Source organism: Dreissena polymorpha, chromosome 1 (genome assembly GCF_020536995.1).
Source record: "Dreissena polymorpha isolate Duluth1 chromosome 1, UMN_Dpol_1.0, whole genome shotgun sequence".
Lineage (NCBI taxonomy): Eukaryota > Metazoa > Mollusca > Bivalvia > Myida > Dreissenidae > Dreissena > Dreissena polymorpha.
Genome location: NC_068355.1, coordinates 35,004,161 through 35,022,369, shown reverse-complemented (window position 1 = coordinate 35,022,369; position 18,209 = coordinate 35,004,161). Strand labels below are relative to the sequence as shown.

The 18,209-nt window shown below is 35.7% G+C and overlaps 1 protein-coding gene and 1 long non-coding RNA gene across 2 annotated transcripts in view; one reads left to right on the top strand and one right to left on the bottom strand.

The window, feature by feature from the left end:
* LOC127876698 (uncharacterized) overlaps positions 1 to 18,209 on the bottom strand; it is a 238,369-nt gene that overhangs the window by 5,060 nt on the left and 215,100 nt on the right. The window contains exons 9-10 of the mRNA XM_052422124.1: positions 7,182 to 9,135; positions 4,262 to 4,359 (exon numbers count right to left, since the gene is read on the bottom strand). The gene's annotated coding sequence lies outside the window, so the exon portion shown is untranslated. The remainder of the gene's footprint in view (positions 1 to 4,261; positions 4,360 to 7,181; positions 9,136 to 18,209) is intronic.
* On the top strand, positions 10,291 to 11,230 carry LOC127876945 (uncharacterized). The gene is made up of 2 exons (XR_008048165.1): positions 10,291 to 10,665; positions 10,827 to 11,230. It is a non-coding gene; the product is annotated as an uncharacterized LOC127876945 (long non-coding RNA).

Genomic DNA, 18,209 nt, shown 5'->3' with positions numbered 1-18,209 from the left:
CGGTTTCAATTGACTGGCGAATAATAATAAAGTTTTGTGATCACAGTATGTACAGGCATTTAAATGTGTGAATTACTCAAATCGAGCAATGCAATATACTTACTCTAAGAAAGGGCCCGAACTGTTGTTTGTCAATTAGGTACCAATTAAGGGCTTTAATTTACTTGCGAATAATAATTTAGTTTTTGTGATCACAGTTTGAACAGCCATTTAAATATGTGAATTACTCAAAAGTAACAGATGATATAAATTAAACAATCATCAAGGAATCATAATTCAAATCTGAAAATGCCACCAGCCCCTTCTGCAGTATGGAATAGTTTACACGGTCTGTGGATAAGAAGACCGCAACGTGTAATGTGTGTAAACTTAGTTTTACATATGCGCGGTCTTCTACAAATCTGTGGAATTATTAAAAAATAAAATTCTATGACACAATTTTTTTCATTCTATTTGTGCCCGATCACAGTATCGGTCATAGTATTAGTCGACAGCGATACAATTATTCGATAGCAACGTTAATAAACAGCCTCGTATTTAGCAAACGGATATAACTTACAAACCAATGAAAATTAACACATAAAAAGGTAAAATCAATCCAGCCGTTTTATGCGAATATTCGAATATTCGATTGAATGAATTTGCGAACATTCGAATACCGATATTGGTATTCGATGCCATCCCTAGTTATAACCCTGAATATAATATAAGTTACAGCGCAACTTTGGGCGAAATGTAGTCATAACCCTGAATAGAATATAACTAAGACAGCTCCTGATTTCCCATGTTTGGTGAGATACAGAGACAGTGAATCATTACAATGAAAAATAAAGACTTCGCCAATGAAAACATAGAGTTTTGTCACAAAATGACCACTTAACCACGGTGCAACGGATTCAAACAATTGAAGTTCCAATCAAATGCCTTGAAAAAACTGTAGATGGGGTTTGATACACATCTTTTTACACTATACGCAGACAAAACGCACCTCTGACTAAACAACTTACACAATAACCTCTCCTTGATTTGTGGGATTTAATTATAATTGTTTAACATCCCCACCTTGCAGGTCATGTTGCTGTACTTTTATTGTGAGATTGGGATGTTCATAGATATATTGAGACAATGGTGCATCATGAACCTGCCCACATGACTGAGGATGCTGCCCAGTTGGTACCAATTTGACCTTTGGCCTGTAATCACATTTATCTGAAGGGTAAGCGTTTGGCGCATTCGCACAGTTCATTAGCTGGGTGAGATTTTCAGAAAAGGGTTCCTTGTTCATTGACAAGTTGTCCTGTAAAATAATATGTCAACACAGTGAAACTCTAGTTGCATCAGCAGGAGATCATTCTATTCATAACTACAATGTCTTTTACTTAAGGCAAGTCATCATGTGAAATGAAGTTAGACACAGGACAAGCTCAACAAAGCATTACACAGTTTGCAATTTGAGCAGCACACTTAAACCTGTATACAATGTCAAGAACATTACAATTATTACATAAATTCTAATGAAATTAATGCTTAGTAAAGAAGCATTTTTTCAAAATGGTCATACAACAATGAAATGAAAAATAAGAATGTCAATCAAATACACCCGTTCATAAGACTGGGTACATTGATCACGAGTGCAATGTCAGACATGTTTAACGGTCAATGTGTCTTCAGTAAACAAGAACATATTTTTGAAATGCTGCAGGTGATCTGTCTGGTTACTTAACTTGTACAAAATATTAACACCGCCCACAATATGGACAATTTTCATGATGATCCAGTTTAAATTGTCTTGAGAGTAGAGGTTATAGGTGACGCCAGCTGCCCAACAGCCCACATAAAGCTATCACAGGTTTTTCTATAATTCAGGAGACTTGCTGCAAAAAAGGGTAATCATGGACAACACTTTTCGCTTTTATTGAATGTTTCGTTAAAAGGAAGTATTTTCTTATTAAAATCCTGTTTAGGTGATATGTGGTGTCCCTGACTTGCTTTTGCGAACTGCTAGTCAGAGACAACTCTATACACACATGCATTAAACCAGTTTCCCTGGGCAAGGCTCATATATATGTTTTGAAAACTACTATTTAACTCTTATAACTACAACACAAAGTGAACGTAAACTGTATTTTCTAATTCGTTCTAGCGTGTATTGTTTTTGTTAGCATTTTTGATGAATGCCATTGTGTTAACATCGACATCACTTTGCCAAAAGTAACCAAACACTGCTTAGGTTGACACAAAAACAAATAATTTTGCAATGAAATTATAAAACACAACGAATTTCACGAGGTCCACGGAGGTATGAAAAGGTCACATGGATGGTTGAATTCTAATTCGGTTGGAGTCTATACAGATTGAGTTGTTTCAGTAACAGTTGGAACTTGGAACAAGATTAGTCTAATTCGGTTGAAGATTGATTGATATACAGATTGAGTTGTTTCAGTAACAGTTGGGACTTGGAACAAGATTATTCTAATTCTGTTGGAGATTGATTGATATACAGATTGAGTTGTTTCAGTAACAGTTGGAACTTGGAACAAGATTATTTTCATTCGATTTTGAGGGAATATCTGCGAGGCCATACAGACTGAGTTGTATCCGTAACAGTTGGAACTTGGAACAAGATTAGTCTAATTCGGTTGAAGATTGATTGATATACAGATTGAGTTGTTTCAGTAACAGTTGGGACTTGGAACAAGATTATTCTAATTCTGTTGGAGATTGATTGATATACAGATTGAGTTGTTTCAGTAACAGTTGGAACTTGGAACAAGATTATTTTCATTCGATTTTGAGGGAATATCTGCGAGGCCAGTGTCACTGCTCCTGCAGACGTTTATAGTATTGTTTTTTTAACTACAGCTGGTGTTTCAAATTTCCTACTGGTAAAGTCCGCAATATTTGTAAATTCTTTAACCTTTTTTTTGCTGACAATGTGGTACAGAATACTGAATGGAAGCTCAAAACTAGAGCTGGCTGTATAAAAAGAGTTATTTTTTCCAACAACAGCTATACTATCTGAGTGTTAAATACAAATTTCATAGTTAACATTTTGACCAAGTTTAATAAATATCAGATCAATATTTGATAGTATTGGGATAAGCATTTAGACCAAGTTTGATGAAGATCAGACCAAAATTGCGACCACTGTCCAGAGTGCAGACAAGCCTTTTACTTTAATTTCACCTTGTGACCTAGCTCTTGAAGTTAAGTGACCCATATTCGAAATTGTCCTCAATATTATTAAGGTAAGCAAGTTTGATGAAGATCAAATCGAAGTTTGACCTAGATTTTCTTTAATTTGACATATTAACCTTTTTTGAAGATCATAGGCCCATGTTCTAACTTTGATTTAATTGAGGTTTACATTATAACCAAGTTTGATGAAGATAAGGCAATTATCGTTACTGGAGTGTGAACGTAAAGTCAAGTTTGACAGACAGACTTGGGTAAATCAATTATGTTTGCCATACCACTAAAGTTTAAACTAAACTGATATTGACTTACCTATTCTAATTGTATCTGTTTAAATCTGAATGTGGTCTTAAGGTTAAGTTCAATCCTGTAAATTTACATACTATATATAGCAACCCCAGCAGACAAGATGCTTATCAGCTGATCAGTGGGGAATTGCAGATACTTGATAGTCATTCCAGAAAATTAATTTACTCTTCATTATAAGATTTTGAATCTAATTGAAAATATATATACTGCACATTAATAAGAATTAAATTTGCTTTCCAATGCATATAGTTTAAATAAATTATCCATTGATGATGCCTTGCCAAAACAGAAGTTAAATCAGATTATCTTGTCAAGTTTGACAGACAGACTTGGGTAAATCAATTATGTTTGCCATACCACTAAAGTTTAAACTAAACTGATATTGACTTACCTATTCTAATTGTATCTGTTTAAATCTGAATGTGGTCTTAAGGTTAAGTTCAATCCTGTAAATTTACATACTATATATAGCAACCCCAGCAGACAAGATGCTTATCAGCTGATCAGTGGGGAATTGCAGATACTTGATAGTCATTCCAGAAAATTAATTTACTCTTCATTATAAGATTTTGAATCTAATTGAAAATATATATACTGCACATTAATAAGAATTAAATTTGCTTTCCAATGCATATAGTTTAAATAAATTATCCATTGATGATGCCTTGCCAAAACAGAAGTTAAATCAGATTATCTTGTCAATCTTACATATTGCTATATTTTCATTTTAAAACGGGCGTTTTTACTTATTACTTACCTATTGAGATGTAGTGGCTGAGTCGGAATTGGTTAACATCATTCTCTGGGCCTCACCTTGTGATGATAAGGAACCTTGGGAGTCCCACAAATGAGTTCCTGTAAACCAAATAATTTGATGCATTCTGAAATGGTATCAGTTATACTGGAAGTCAATCAATTTTGTTTGATTAATAAATAAATGAAATACACTGTGTTGAAGGCTCTTGATATACACTAAACACTTGATGCAAACATAACCTACTATATAAAATGTACACTTGATACAAACATATTTCAACCCTCTGAAACCAATATTTATTTAGTTACGAGCAACAATAAAAAGGTGGGACGGATCTAAGATATAATGGAAGGAAGGACGGAGAGATTTACAGACAAGGGCAAGTCTATACAACCCTTTATGCCCTTACAAGGCAGTACAACATGGCGGCTATCATGAAGTCCTGTAGGAAACGACTCTTAAAACAAAATCCAGGAATTTAAATAAATATTGCAATTAAATAAAGAAAATATGTGTAAAATGTGCTGAAGGCATTTAAATAATTACTAAAATTAAATAGTATTTAACAATTCTATTAAACAGATATTTATGCAAGCAGAAACATTTGGTTTAGGGGCTAAATTTAAGCCGACAAATATACAAAACTATGCCCTATCAATATATAACCCAAACACGAGAGCTCTTACCCTAAGATCTTGGACCAAGAGCAAATCTTCCCCATGCACAGAAAGTGTCACTGGAAGTCTGGGCCCAGCTGACCAGAGAGCCTGTTGTTCAGCTGGGTATCGATCTATGATTGCATGGGGTATTGTAGGAACCGGCTTTTAAAACAAAATCCAGAAATTTCAATAAATATTGAAAATAAATGAAGAGAATACTTGCATAATGTGCTGAAGGCATTTAAATAATTGTTTTAAGAAAATTTAATTAAATTTAATAGTTCTATTAAATTAAAGCGGATTTTTTATTGCAAGGAGAGACTTTGGGTCAGGGGCTAAAATTTAGCCGAACAATAGACAAAACTATGCCCTGACCTATGATTAAAACTGATATAAGATAAACTGTTATTTGCTCTTTATTTACTATGTTTGAGCTTTTCTTTAATCAGGCAGAAAAAGGACTGATGTTAAGTGAACTATATGCACCTCATTCTGGGAACATAGGGCTTAATGTATGTGCAGTCTTCACAGGCTAATCTGGGATGACACTTTAATAGGACTTTATGCATATGCAGTCTGCACAGGCTAATCTGGAATGACACTATAATAGGACTTAATGTATGTGCAGTCTTCACAGGCTAATCTGGGATGACACTTTAATAGGACTAAATGTATGTGCAGTCTGCACAGGATATTCTGGGATGACCCTTTAATAGGACTTAATGTATGTGCATTCTGCACAGGCTAATCTGGGATGACACTTTAATAGGTCTTAATGTATGTGCAGTCTTCACAGGCTAATATGGGATGACACTTTAATAGGACTAAATGTATGTGCAGTCTGCACAGGCTAATCTGGGATGACACTTTAATAGGACTTAATGTATGTGCAGTCTGCACAGGCTAATATGGGATGACACTTTCATAGGGCCTAATGTATGTGCAGTCTGCACAGGCTAATCTGGGATGACACTTTAATGGGACTTTATATATGAGCAGTCTGCACAGGATAATCTGGGATGACACTTTAAAAGGACTTAATGTATGTGCATTCTGCACAGGCTTATCTGGGATGACACTTTAATAGGATTTAATGTAAGTGCAGTCTGCACAGGCTAATGTGGAATGACAATTTAAGCACATACATGAAGCCCCATATCCCAGAACACAGCTAAGATACTGCTTATTGTTCTTGTTGCTGCTGCTGCGACTGGGCAATAGACAGATGGAGCGAGTCCCGACGCCGAAGTCGCCACCCCAAACCCGAGAATTGCCGACAACAACTGTTGTTGAATGGTGTCAATCGCATACTGCTCTCCAGGCCTAAGGTTCACATTATTCGAGACCAACATTTCGAGGTCAGTCATGTTTTAGGCCCGGAATGGCCCATGTTCAAACTTGTCCTAGAGATCATTTAGATAAAACTTGTGACCAAGTTTGATGAGGATTGGATGAAAACTACTTTACTAAGTGACCCTGTTTTTCGAACTTGGCCTAGACATCATGTAGATACAACTTCTGACCAAGTTTGGTGAAGATCGGATGAAAACTACTTGAATTAGAAAGCGGACACTTAATACGGACCGACAGACAAGTTCACTCCTATATACCCCCCTAAACTTTGTTTGTGGGGGTATAATTAAGCCAGTTATTATGATAAAAAACTTTAAAATGTGCTATAACTAGGGGCCAGCTCTGTGCAGAGTTTATTTTAACCATTTTTGGATTGGGACAATTCGTAAAAAATCATAGTGTTTTAAATTTAATTGGGAAAATGGTTGTAGCTTTTGCTGAACATAATTTAAAAATTGAGAATAAGTTCTATCAAGATAAATTGCACTAAGGTTCAACTTTTAGAGCTGCATAAGGAAACAAACTCAATTTGTAACCTATTAAAACATTGTTTGGGGTCAAACCTTGAATTGAGAACTTTAGCCAGTAATTATGGAAAAAATAAACTGTTTAAGATTACGAATGGGACTCAATTTTGGCCCCAATTTCGACAAAATGAATAGCACTGTATGATCTCACCTGAAGCTCAAGAAGCTGAGCTGATATGCTGGCCTCGCTGATATTGCCACAGGCTTAATTTGAGTTCTGATTAACTCAATGTTGCAACCTATCAAAACATTCTTTTTCTTCCGGGAAAACATGAATTGAGAACTTAAGTCAGTAATCATGGATATAGACTTTTTGAGATAAGAATGGGGCTGAATTTTGGCCCCAATTTCAACAAAATAATTAACACTGTAAGGTCTCACCTGAAGCTCAAGAAGCTGAGATGACATGCTGGCCTTGCTGATATTGCTAAGAGCCGAGTTTGAGTTCTGCTTTCTTAAGGTTGAGAGTCAAAGGGCATACTGGACCACACAACAAAATTGCTGTTATTTTTCAAAGCCTTCTCTTGCATCAATTCAATGCGAGGCCTTTTGGGCTCGGAGTGCTAAGTGCTCATAACAAAACCAGACGTGTTCACTTTAAGCACCTTGTTCACAATAGTGGGCGTAATTTGAGTCTGTGGAACACCCCATGAATGTATGGATCTCTTAGTGTTTACAACCAAGTCTTTACTGCCTTTCTGTGTCAGCATGGATATATCTTGCTCTGGGTGTTCACAGCATAGTCATTACTGCCTTTCTGTGTCAGCATGAATATATCTTGCCATGGGTGTTCACAGCATAGTCATTACTGCCTTTCTGTGTCAGCATGGATATATCTTACTCTGGGTGTTCACAGCATAGTCATTACTGCCTTTCTGTGTCAGCATGGATAATTCTTGCTCTGGGTGTTCACAGCATATTCATAGCTGCCTTTCTGTGTCAGCATGGATATATCTTGCTCTGGGTGTTCACAGCATAGTCATTACTGCCTTTCTGTGTCAGCATGGATACATCGTGCTCTGGGTGTTCAAAGCATAGTCATGACTGCCTTTCTGTTTCAGCATGGATGTATAGTGCTCTGTGTTCACAGCCAAGTCATTACTGCCTTTCTGTGTCAACATGGGTGTATCGTGTTCTGTGTTTACAGCCAAGTCATTACTGCCTTTTTGTGTCAGCATGGATGTATTGTGCTCTGGGTGTTCCTAACCAAGTCATTACTGCCTTTCTGTGTCAGCATGGATGTATTGTGCTCTGGGTGTTCACAGCATACTCATTACTGCCTTTCTGTGTCAGCATGGATATATCTTGCTCTGGGTGTTCACAGCATAGTAATTACTTCCTTTCTGTGTCAGCATGAATATATCTTGCTCTGGGTGTTCACTGCATAGTCATGACTGCCTTTCCGTTTCAGCATGGATGTATTGTACTCTGGGTGTTCACAGCATAGTCATTACTGCCTTTCTGTGTTAGCATGGATGTATTGTACTCTGGGTGTTCACAGCATAGTCATTACTGCCTTTCTGTGTTAGCATGGATGTATTGTGCTCTAGGTGTTTACAGCCAAGTTATTACTGCCTTTCTGTGTCAGCATGGATGTATTTTGCTCTGAGTGTTCACAACCAAGTCATTACTGCCTATCTGTGTCAGCATGGATGTATCGCGCTCTGGATGTTTACAACCAAGTCATTACTGCCTTTCTGTGTCAGCACGGATTTATCGTGCTCTGGGTTTTCACAACCAAGTCATTACTGCCTTACTTTGTCAGTAACATTGCCAAAAGTCCGTTCTAATATGATATTTTGGCCGCTGAGAGGACAATCTGGGGCAGTCTGTAACCCTACTGTCGTCCAAACTATCAACAGCAGAAGTATCCCACTAGGAAAGCTTACGCTTTTATTGTTCTTTGATTTTCTCCCGTTCAATTTCTGTTTGTCTCATAAAGATTGGAATGAGTTATTGAACTTTTTATTCTTCATGATATTTGTTGTGATGTCCAACAGCAACAACTGACTGTTAGCGTTACCATAACTACTGCTATAACTTTTCGTGTCTGTAACACTCGTCCCTTTCAGGCCCACGCGCCACTCCAGCTTAATAAAACTACCCAGGCTTATGTTTGGAAAATGTAACGTGGGCATTGCGTTTGTTCAGAACAGATTCATGCTCAGAATTTCCTGCAGAACAGAGTTGTTCAACGATGCTGACTTTTTGAGGCAGGAGGTCAAGGGGGAGGAGTTAAAAGTCAAGGCAGGGGAAGGGTCGTTCTGGACTGGGGCTCCTGCAGGCGTGACTGGTGTGGTTTCTGGGCCAACTCGATATCAATGCTGGTGCTCTGCTGAAAACAACAACAACACAGTGGGTGATAGGAACTTTTAACAAATATATTACAATCTATAACAAACTATGCCTCTTAACTGGCTGTGAAGGTTTTCAACATGAATTTCTAATCTGGCATTTTATTGGTTCCTTGTCCTTAATAGCATGAAAATAAATACAATTAAGTCATTCTGTATTAAAACAAGAAAAGTGTTGGCTAATGCTATACTTATCTGTACATTTATATCTATAATCTTTACTCCATTTCCAGAAATGTATTTTCATAGGCCAATATGCAGATCACTAATGTTAGAAAGTGTCGTCCCAGATTAGCATGTGAAATTCACATAAGCTAATTAGGGAGGGTTCTTTCTGACTAGACTGGATTTTCATAAAGAGGATTATTTGTTCAACAAAAAATACCTTTAAGAGGAAAGTGTTGTCCATTATAAGCCTGTGCAAACTGCACAGGCTTATCTGTGACAACAATTTAAGCACATGCACAAGGCCCCATTTTTCCGGATATCAAGTATGATGAGCTATGGGTCAGGGGAGTGGATGTGTCGTCCTGGACTGGGGCTCCTGCAGGCAGGACTGGTGCTGATGCTGGGCCAAATCGATATCAATGGTGGTGCTGTCCTGAAAAAACAGCACAGTGGGTGATGTGAACTTGTAAAAAATGTTTATATTACAATCTATACGAAACTATGCCTCTTGATTGGTTGTGAAGGTGTTTAATAGGCAAAATTTCCTTTTAATGAATTTCTAATCTGGCATTTCATTGGTTTATTGTCCTCAATAGCACGAAAATTAATAATTAATCAAACCATTTCGTATTAAAACATTGTTGGCTAATAATACACTGTATACCAACCTGTATATTCATAATGATGTAATTTCATTAGCCAATATGCGGCTCCTAAATATTACAAATAGTCGTCCCAGATTAACATGTGAAGTCCACACAAGCTAATCAGGAAGGACACTTTTTGACTAGACTGGATTTTCATAAAGAGGATATTTCTTTTCCACAAAAATACCTTCACATATGAAATTGCTGTCCCAAATATGCTGTGTGGATTGCACAAGCTAATCTAGGACAACAACAACAATTTAAGCACATGCATTAAGCCCCATTTTAAAGAAGTTTTTTTTCCTGTATAAAATCAAAAAATAAACAGCTGCGCCATGAGCGCATGATACGCCCGTCGTTCGCCAATGAAGTAGTAAGGTAATAAATAACCCTTTGAATCATTTTTTTACTTCAGTTTATTTGTATTTGAATACATGGTTTATTTTATAAGTACATGAGCATGGAGCGCCGTCTCCTTGACATTCATACCATATCTTTTTTTGAGTATATGTATGCATTTCTTTAGAGGATATGGAGTTGAAGTAAACCTGTTATAGATATTTTGACCAATAATAAAAGAGAAATGTAGATGGGTAAGTGGTAGTGTACAATCGGAATAGAAAAAAGCTCACCTTGTTCAATTTTTCAGGGATACTAAAAAAAAAAAAAAAAAAAATCCATCGAAGGATATTTGAGGTACAGTAGGACATTCAATGAAATCACGAAATTTTGACGAACAAAGTCCCATAACTCTGGAACGACAATTCAGAATTCCGTCAAAAACGAAAGGGGATCAGGGTTTATCAATATTAAGATTGTGTTGAAATTTGAAAAAAATCCATCGAAGGATATTTGAGCTACAGTAGGACATTCAATGAAATCACGAAATTTTGACGAACAAAGTCCCATAACTCTGGAACGACAATTCAGAATTCCGTCAAAAACGAAAGGGGATCAGGGTTTATCAATATTAAGATTGTGTTGAAATTTGAAAAAAATCCATCGAAGGATATTTGAGCTACAGTAGGACATTCAATGAAATCACGAAATTTTGACGAACAAAGTCCCATAACTCTGGAACGACAATTCAGAATTCCGTCAAAAACGAAAGGGGATCAGGGTTTATCAATATTAAGATTGTGTTAAAATTTGAAGAAAATCTGTCAAAGGATATTTGACGTAGCGTACGACATTAACAGACGGACGGACGGACGGACGGACAGACGGACGCGGGGTATACCATAATACGTCCCGTCATAGACGGGCGTATAATAATAGAAAATCATCTTCTTAACATTGTTTTTAAATTGTACTCATTATATGTATCACTTTACGTTTCCATTTATTTTACTGCTCATATACATTGGATTTAAATTTTGTTTTGCCCTTAAAAACTACACACTGACAACACTAGTTTGCCCGTTCTTTGGTGATGCCTAAAAATCCACATTTTCACAGTAACCAATACCAAGAAATGATTTTTTTTCCAAGTAAATTGCTATCATAAACTTTGTTTGATATGTTGAGGGAAAACCAGTGTCCGACAAATCCATTGCCCGGAGCCCGGGGGCTACCGAATTTTTACATCGGGCTACTGAAATTTTCCAGCTCACGCCCACCGGGCTACTATAAATCTATAAGAGCGGTAGCCCGGTTTATTTACAGACATACGTAGAATAAACACGTTGACCTTGTAATTGTACACTGTGTATTGATTATAATCCGATATAAAGTGCAATCAATTATCTTATCAGTCACCAATCACTTGCGGTAATGTTGATTGTAAACAGTAACAGTGTATTTTAATCATTCAGAATCAACATTTGTTGCCTGCTAATAATATAATGAGAGCCGATTGGATAGTTTGCGCACGTGATGCAACATCATTTCGCAATTTGGAAATCTTTGTTAACCGCAACAATGAGTTTGACAACGTTTTTCATTTCGTTAATTATCCAAGGACGCCGAAAATTAAACAAATCAAAACAATGGATTCTTCAAAACGGAAACGAAACCGAAAATGAATATTAATTACAATGGTGTGAACGCGGTTAACACCTGCTAATTAGTTTGCATGGGCAATTAATGATAAGGTTCGTCAAATGACGAAAAAAGAAAAGTTCTAGAATGCAGTATTTTTTTGCAATTATAAGTTGATATTAATTAAAATATCCGGACTTGTATATTACATTACTTGAAAAAAGTTCATATTTTCAGTATATTCGGTAATAAAATTTCGGGATGTGAAATCGAAGTACATCGCGAAAATAGGTGACATAACGATATACACACTATAAATAACGCAAGTAGATTGATCATTTTGTATATAAAATATATACAATTCACTACGCATAATACAATTTGCATTTATGGGTTTACTACGTGACGATGATGATCAATCTACTGGCGTTTTTTATAGTAAACTAGTAGCTACCCACCTGTACCCAGTAACATTTATTACCGAATATACTGAAAATATGAAACCTTAACAACTGTTTTCAAGTAATGCAATATACCAGTCGTGATATTTTAATCACTAAAAACTAATTATTGTTAAAAAAACGGTATTTTAGAATTTGTTTCGTCATTCCTGGTCGACGGTCTTTTTTAAGGAGCGACTGTTAATAATTAAGTTAAGTTTGATTTCAATTGAGACAAACAGTGCTTTAATAATTTGAGCGAGTTGTATATAAGATGCAGCGATTTTGTATCTTTTATTATAATGTATTAAATAAGTTAAGGTCACAATATATTGTCAGCTACTGACTAGAAATGCTATTGACTGCGTACAATAACTGTAACTGTGTACTGAGTGCAGTTTAATAAGACTATTTGATATTGGACTGAATGAACTCATTGCGTCACTCTGTAATACTGTTGATAAGTGATTTGTTATGTCTACTACATGTAAAATCAGATTACTTGTTGTAGTATGTGTATGTAAATGAATAAATAAAATAGAGATGAAAACTTGTCTCTAACCATTTTGTAGGTAAATTTTATGGGCTACCAAATATTTTTATTGGTAGCCCAGTGGGCTACCTGAAAAATAACAAATTTGTCGGACACTGCCGGAAAACACAAGTTTCTGTAAACATATTACCCAATTGCCCACAAACACAAATCCGATCACAGGACGTGTTTTGTGTCATGTTTTGGATCATCCTTTGACCCATTCATTTTGTGAAAGAAAAATGATTCTCGAATTTGAATTATAATTAAGCAATGAGTAGCAAACTTCTTAAAATTGCGAAAATTCTAGTCACAAACTTCTGTAAATTGTGACCCACAAAACTCTCAAATTTGAAAAAAAAACTGTGATTCCATAAAAAGAAAAAATAGCCCAGAATCGTGCCCCTTCCAGAAAAACTAAAACTTTAAAAAAGGCACTGACTGATGAAACAGATGCAAAATATTGTCAACAATTCAAGCTAGAGACTGGAATGCTACACCCCTGATCCTGGAAAATCATTTATATTAGTTGGCATAACACTTCGAGGTTTTTATAAAAAAATACTTTTTTGTGGACATGTAAATTCGTGCATTTCTTACTTGTTGAAAAAAAAACACGAATTTGCTTGGATCATTTTGTTATGTGTTTGAGTAAATTTCGTGGATCAGTAAACCCACGAAATCAAAATTAATTAATGAACCACAAATTATAAGAAAATTTACAGTACTTAATCAACATGTTTTTAGAAATGTGTTTGACAAGATTTATTTTATTTATTTTTAATTTAAATTTATGATTGTTCATTAAGAACAATACTTTTGATTAATTTTAGTCCGGTGTATTCCTTAGTTTAAATACAATGCAAACATTCATTGCTGAATAAAGTCGAAACCCAATGACTCTAACTTGCCTGGACTGACAACAAAAGTTTTAGCCATCCAGAATTCGATCCAACCGATCTGAATATACTTATGTTTACTAACATAAATCTGCAATAGATTTACATCTCCAGTTGAAGAGTATTCGTACTGCCTAATCCCCGTACTACTGTCTTCTTTTGAATCAGTAAGAACAGAATTTATATACTTGACATTTTTAAGTAATCACTATTTTAAAATACTAACACAAACAATCAAACAATGATCTTATGTAAAGAATAATGCTAAGAAACAAAGCAATATATAAGCATTATATGCACATCGCCCAAGTATTAAACAACACATGTATTATTTTATTTGCTTGTGTTTGAATTTAAGAATGACATGACCCATAGATACAAAATTGTCTATTCCTTCAAGTTGACATATTATAACTGTAACTCTAACTATTATAGTAAAACTTTATTTTGTATAATCATAAACTGTGTATTTTGTATACACTGTATGCTTGCTTTGTCCACTTGGGCTTTTGGCCTTCTGGATGGATTGTTTAATTAACATATTGTGATGCAGCCGTTCCAGCCATATTATTATAGCATCTACAAAAACGCCAGATTGTCATCTTTTACTCAAATCAATTAACGATTGAGTCAATAACATGTTTGAAATTATTGGGAGCCTTTAATCAAGCGCTCATAATCAAGTAACAGCTTTATGCGACCCTAGGAGCTTAAGAGCCAGGCAAAGAAAACAACGTGAAAATTGTGACAGGGACTTAAATAAAATATGAGACATTAATCCTGTAAATTCGAGCCATCTGACATAAATGTATATGAATATTTAGCAATACAAAAATAGATGCTTCGAGGATAGTCCGAGCAAACCGGAAAGTTGAGCCAAGCAAGTTTGAGCCAACAGGTTTTGACTGTATATTATAATTTTTAGAAAATTACTATTCTGCTAATCTGTGAACAAGTCAAAATTCATAGGTTCTCTTAATACATTTTTATTGTATTTATTATTGCATTTTATGTTCATTCTTTCTTTATTTAAATAAATTAAGTTTCCACAATTATATAAGAATTAGTTTTCTAGTTTGGATACTTTTTTACAGTAATTTATAAATATATTGAGACTTCACCACTGTGAGAAAAGTTTAAAAAAGCACAAGAGCCATTCAATTTTAAGCGCTCTGAATTCAATCACACATTGCTTACATTAGTATCTCTTAACAATTATTTTTAATTTGCATTTACATGAACACAATTTTCCCAATAACCACTTTTTTAATCATATTGTTTGTTATACCAAATTCATTCTCATACGAATGTATAAATACAACCCTTAAATGGACTTAACTTGAGCATCGCTCTTGAACAACGTGACTTAATCAATGTGTATAGTGTCTTCCCACATAAGCCAGTGGAGTCCTCATAGGCTAACCTGAGACGACACTTTTTTACTAAGACTTGATTTTTGTTTAGAAACAAGAGATGTGTTCGTCAGAAACAAAATGCCCCCTACTGCGCCGCTTTGAAATAAAATTTCTATTTATCATTTGGCAGATATAGAAATAATCTCCCTTTAAAGCTTATTACTTCCCTTGGATTTTGTTATTCACCTTCAACATTGAAGGATGGCCTTGACCTTTCACCACTCAAAATGTGCTGCTTCATGAGATACACATGCATGCCAAATATCAAGTTCCTATCTTCAATATTGCAAAAGTTATGGCCAATGTTAAAGTTTTCGGACCAACGACAGACAGATGGACTGACAGTTCAACTGCTATATGCCACCCTACTGCGTGTGGGGGGTCTGTAGACAGTAAAAAATGACCAAGTCAGACATCACTGACCAGCAAGGCCTGTGGTTTATCAAAGAGATCATTGCCACAGTTCATCATGTATCTATGTACATAAGTCCACATGTAAGTAATGAAACCAACCATTCACAAATTAGTACAGGAAAGAAATGATAGTTATATATATCATTTAAAAACAAGAGCTGTCACCATAGGTTGACTTATGCCCCCTATAAACGCTTGATAGAAGTTATGAGCTTTTTCAAAACCTTATGCAGATTTCGAAACCTAAACGCGGACCCTAAGTTCAAAGTCAAGGTCCAGGGGTCAAAATTTGTGTGCGTATGGAAAGGCCTTGTTCGTATACACATGCATACCAAATATGAAGGTTATATCTCAATGGATATAGAAGTTATGAGCACTTTTCAAAACCTAAACGCAGATTTCGAAACCTAAATGCGGACCCTAAGTTCAAGGTCAAGGTCACAGGGGTAAAAATTTTTGTGCGTATGGAAAGGCCTTGTCCATATACACAAGCATACCAAATATGAAGGTTATATCTCAAGGGACATAGAATTTATGAGCATTTTTCAAAACCTAAACGCAAAGTGTGATGGAAAGGGGGCATAAAAAATCTTTGACAAATCAATCATTTAAGTTATAAATAAACAAAATACAAAATATGTACAGTAACTGAGAAAATAACTTAAATTCTTAATAGGGTAATATATAATCTGAGATTTATAATTATATAAATTACTTCCCTTGAAAATAATTGCCTCTGTCAAATCTCTATTTTTAGTAGCAATTAATAATAAACCACTACCGTGATTGTAGATTCCCAGGTAAACTTAACGTACCTAAGATACTTGTCATCCAAAAAGTGTCATTGTGTGCTTGGCTTGACCATAAAATGTCATTTAGATTATGCTTCAGTTCTATGGTTTCATATGATTATATATAATAATTATCTCCCTTTAAAGCTTATCACTTCCCCTGGATTTGTATTTTCGACCGTAGACCTTGAAGAATGACCTTGACCTTTTACCATGATTTGTTTGTCAGAAACACAATGCCCCCTACTGCGCCGCTTTGATATATTTAAAAAAAATATTTTATTTGGCAGGTCAGATAATTATCTCCATTAAAGCTTATTACTTTCCTTGGATTTGTATTTTCGACCCTAGACCTTGAAGGATTATCTTGACCTTGAACTTTTAACTCAAAATGTGCAGCTCCATGAGATACACTTGCATGCCAAATATCAAGTTGCTATCTTCAATATTGCAAAAGTTATGGCCAATGTTAAAGTTTTTTTCAGACGGACGGAGAGACTGACATACTGACTGACTATATTAAGCACCCTTTTCCCAGAACGAGGCTCACCTGGTATTATCTTGTACAACTCGTTAACAGATTGTAGGGGGACTTACTTTGAGCCTCATTCTTAGAAAACAGGGCTTTATATATTGTGCACTTAGTTTTGTCCTAGATTAGCCTGTACAGCCACACAGGCTTATAAGGTACAACACTTTCCGCTAGACAGATTTTTTTTAAAGAAGAGACTTCCTATATAAGAAAAATTCCGTAAATGCGGAAAGTATCGTCCCTGATTTGCCTGTACAGACTACACAGGCTAATCTGGGACCACACTTTACACACATGCATTTAGTCCCTGTACAGACTACACAGGCTAATCTGGGACCACACTTTACACACATGCATTTAGTCCCTGTGCAGACTACACAGGCTAATCTGAGACCACATTTTACACACATGCATTTAGTCGCTGTACAGACTACACAGGCTAATCTGGGACCACACTTTACACACATGCATTTAGTCGCTGTACAGACTACACAGGCTAATCTGGGACCACACTTTACACACATGCATTTAGTCCCTGTGCAGACTACACAGGCTAATCTGGGACCACACTTTACACACATGCATTTAGTCCCTGTACAGACTACACAGGCTAATCTGGGACCACACTTTACACACATGCATTTAGTCCCATTATCCCAGAGGGAGGCACATATGTTTCTTGAAAAAACACTCAACAACAGACTGTAAGCAGACTTAACTTAAGTTTGTGGAATGAGGCCGGAGTCCTTCTAATAGGGAATATTCTTGGTGTTTCTTCAATGGAAATTTAAGGCAGTTGTTTGGGAAAAATACATTGTTTTAGGATTGTAAATGGGGTCGATTTCAGACCCCAATTTTGACAAATAACAGCAACACTATAGACAATCCCAGAAATCGAAACCTCCCGGATTACCCGCCCCTGAATACTCTCGCGCGCCTCCAAAACGGTACTGAAGAAATAAACATGGACCTTTATATGTGTGTATAGGTCCCTACAACAAGGAAACGAAATGGGTTTATCAAATATATTTTAGGATTTAAAGAGTTTCTGTTATCGATCTGACAACCAGATAATAGTTCGTGTTTTTTTAAAATTAATATAAATTACGTAATTAGTAGAAATAAGGTTCATCTGCATTCGTTTAAGAGTAATAACACACAGCATGGACATGGACCTATTTGTGTAGGTCCCTGGCATGAATAAGGTCTTGATTGTCATTTAACATGTTATTTAAAG